Here is a 3,792-nt window from a genome sequence, read left to right as displayed (position 1 = left end):
ATTTTCGAGGCAAAATACCCAAAAATAAGTTTGTAAAAAAATGAATCCGCCTCAACAATATAGAACTTATCTAGATCATTAATGTATAAACTTTTCTGTTGACATTCGTGTATGTCAATCATTCGTTTATATCACCGGCTAACCACTGTAGAAAGCAGTAAATAATTAAAATTGTTGCGTTTTCAAAAACATCAGTTTTAAGAAAATCATACGGAAATCCCATAGCAAACCCAGCCCAAGTCTGAGAATATATTATTGTTTTTAACGTATTGGTTAATATTACCTTTCAATTTTATTATTACTATTTAGTTAAATTTATTTAATGTTACGCCTTATTTTAAACAAAGGTTTGCAAGACTTGCAAGGCTAATGCTGCAAGAACAAGACCAAGACTAAAACCGTACACTTCTTGGTCTCGATCTCGTATCACATATTGCAGAAAGAAAAACTAGAACAATTTAAAAATCCCATTTTCAGAGGTTTCTGGTGCGCCGTTCTTAGTTAATCCTAACATGCATCTTCCTTAAGCAGTCATAATATATTCTTTCGTTATGCCTGAACTAGCTGAGCTCTATATGCTCATATAGGACTAATAGGTTTACTATTCGCACAATAAATTCGGATTTGGGTTTTAGCCGCACCCTTTAACTATTAGACCTGATATATGAGAAGCCCCACTAATCGTGCAATTATTTACATTATCTGCAAATTTTCGACATTGAAATGGTAAATTAAACGAGTTCATTTTACGTGTTGCAATTCTGCAATTGAAACATTTTCAGCAAAAAGCACTGAAATTTTGATGTTGAAATGCAGTAGGAAAAGACACCACCACCTGATTCAGTTTTGTATAAAGTTTGGAGAAGCGAGCAGGACTCGCGCGAACGTGGTCCTAGCTTTATGGAGACGCCTTAAAGGTGCGTGATCTCTCTCTTTCCCATTACCACTTCATAGGTTATGGCGCGTTCTGCTCGTTTATTTTTGAGCGAGCAAAACGCCGATAACTAATTCAAGGTAGCGTGGCCGAGCGGTCTAAGGCGCTGGTTTAAGGCACCAGTCTCCTCGGAGGCGTGGGTTCGAATCCCACCGCTGCCAAATTTTTGTCTTTGAGTGAAAACTTGAAGAAAAACCACCCCTGAAGGCCTGAACATCAATTTCTTCTTCGCATTTAAGACGTGAGCAAGCTGTTCCTCGTTCTTTCCAGAACTTTTTTTCAACTCTGTCTGTCTTCAGTTGTCTATAAAAAACATTTTTTACTGGTACGTCTTTTAAGGCTAATCCCAGATCAGCGCATGTAATTAACAATTAAATCTATGTAAAATCACTATTCGTACTATTCGAATAGTTTCACTATTCGTACTAACTGAGCGACTTATCCTTGTTACCTGTGTCGTTATTTGCGTCGTCCCCAATCCCCCCAAATCCGAATTCAAACATGAATGCCGCGAACTCCGCGTTTGTCATTTTCCGCATTAGGCCAATTAAAATCTTGTGTTTGCCACCCGCAATTAATATACAAAGCACAAAGCGTGTGGATGCGGCCTTATTATTTAATTTCGGCGATTCAATCAAAATCCCGCCGGTATTCTAATCATGTTACTTTATCCGACTACGACTATATGGAATACTTTAAATGCGGCACGTGTAGCAAAATTATTGATATTTCTTCGCTGCATATTGAATATTCATGAATGTTAAACAGGAAATGCAACCTTTCAATATTAGGGGCTAATAACCAATAGCACAGACATAGAAAAAAAAACACTCCGTCCATCCAATAGAAGCGTAGTCATTCCAGGGTAAATTTCCTGGTTTACCTTCAACAACAATTTCGTTAGTTTGCAGTCATAAATCTGTCAGCTGTAGTCATTTCGCATCCCCTCATGTAGACCGGGCATTAGTGGTGAAGTCAGATTTGCATTTGTGAACTCGGCAATGCTACTTTGCACATCTTTACATTTTCTTTTAGACAAAGCCAGATATATGCGTCCGGACTGGAGATTTATTCCTCTTGGTCTTGCAACGCCAAGGGAGGATATATGAGGCAAATAAGACCATATTAGAATCAGCATCTTTGATTTGGATTTATCTGCAATGCGATTGCATTCAAAACCTCATTCGGTGATAAAAAATTTAATAGAACATCGCCAGACACTTACATCAAACTCTCGTTGGCCTGTTTTCTGTTGCGAATTCTTCTCCATTGAGGATGTGCTCAATTTCTTCATTTCCTTTCAGCAACTGTGTGGAACATGTTTTCTAAATTCCATGTTGAAATCTTTTCGAGTTCCACTATCGCTAACGGCCCAATGCCTACACCTAATTGGGACTATTGGCCCACCAACTTGGTTTTAACAACGATTTAGAAACCAATTTGCATTCCTAATTAAACTGAGACGTTATTTTTAAGTGGATTTTAATAACAGTTTAACTTTGAATATCTACAACGAAAATGAGCCGATGAACAAATTAATGAGTGTGTGTTATCTAGTGTTAGCTATTATAAGCAGCAATTTGATTATTTTAGTTTGGTGTATACATGGTTTGGGTCCTAAGTAGGGCGACATTAATTCAGTTAACACAACTGGTCAATCCAAGCAGAAAATTGATATATTTTCCGATCTAGAAACTTCTTAAACCCATCGTTTCCGCATCGAAACTTGGCGAAATCGCCTTAATATATCATGGCTGCTCAAGTGACGATATAATAATAACTGAAGCCTTTAGAAGCAACAGGGTCAAGAATCGGAAAACGCTCCTAAAACACCATAAATATTCGCAGAAAAATTGCAAATGGTTTTGGCCTTTTAGTTTTGAAACAACGTTTTTCAAAACCCTCCTCCAGTCGGCATGATATATTCTGATGCATGTTCAAGGATTTATTTAAAAGCTTTTTTGAATAAACTGTCGGCGTCCATCCAGTCAGGAACTTTGCTTAACGCAAATGTACAACCAACACGTTTTTGCTGTCAGCAGCGATCTATCTCAAAACTTGCTGTGTATTGGCTAAAAAATTGGCATTGATCCATTGAATACAGCCCACTTTATTTGCTAGAAAAAGGCATGCGGAGTCGAATAAGGAACGAAAATGCACCTTCGACAATGAAGATTCACATCTATGGGCTCCAAATAGCTTTCAAAATAGGGCTCAACAAGGGAAAGGGCGAAAACGGGAATAATAATGTGAACATAGCAACTAGCATAAGCTAATGAATAAATAAAGTAATAAAATACTTTGGGAGAGAAGACAAATGGTGACCAGAAAACCAACCCAAGGGCGGATCCGGGGGGTGTCAGGGGGGTCATGAACCCCCGATTCAATTCTCTATCCAACGATGCCAAAACGAATTCTGTGCCTCGAATGGTTCTTGAGAAACTTCGAAAAAAGCAGCGTCATGTTCAAGTGTATTTTGCAACTCAAAAAAAAACCCGCAAATCTAAAACTGCTTGAATTGAAGCATTTTTTGAGAAAACTGTCATCATTTTCTTATCCATGGTTCACTTTCTAAAAAGGCCATTTATTTCTCTCTAGAATAATGTACAAATGAGCAATAGAGCTGCAGAAAATAGAATATTATGCATTTTTTGAGCCAAAGCTTCGGCTATATATAAACCATTTTTAAAGCTCGAAGAGGAGTTTTCATAGTCATTGATATAAAACAGTTATTCAGTTATTAATACAGGGTTATTCACGCTATACGGCACGGACGTTTGCAGTTAGCCCGTTTGTTTTTTGCAAAGTATTATTTGATGAATCGACAGACGCCTATCGGGTGCACATTTTAAAAATAT

General features: G+C 37.6%; 1 non-coding gene across 1 annotated transcript; it reads left to right on the top strand.

Annotated features, from left to right (window-relative positions):
* The first annotated feature begins 1,013 nt into the window (after positions 1-1,013).
* On the top strand, positions 1,014-1,095 carry Trnal-aag. Its single transcript has one exon. It is a non-coding gene; the product is annotated as a tRNA-Leu (tRNA).
* Positions 1,096-3,792: the final 2,697 nt, after the last annotated feature.

The sequence above is a fragment of the Dendroctonus ponderosae genome, unplaced genomic scaffold, assembly GCF_020466585.1.
Source record: "Dendroctonus ponderosae isolate FM_Combo_2020 unplaced genomic scaffold, Dpon_F_20191213v2 Dpon_F_20191213_8, whole genome shotgun sequence".
Classification (NCBI taxonomy): domain Eukaryota; kingdom Metazoa; phylum Arthropoda; class Insecta; order Coleoptera; family Curculionidae; genus Dendroctonus; species Dendroctonus ponderosae.
Note: the sequence above shows the minus strand (reverse complement) of the source record. Positions and strands in the feature narration are given on the sequence as shown.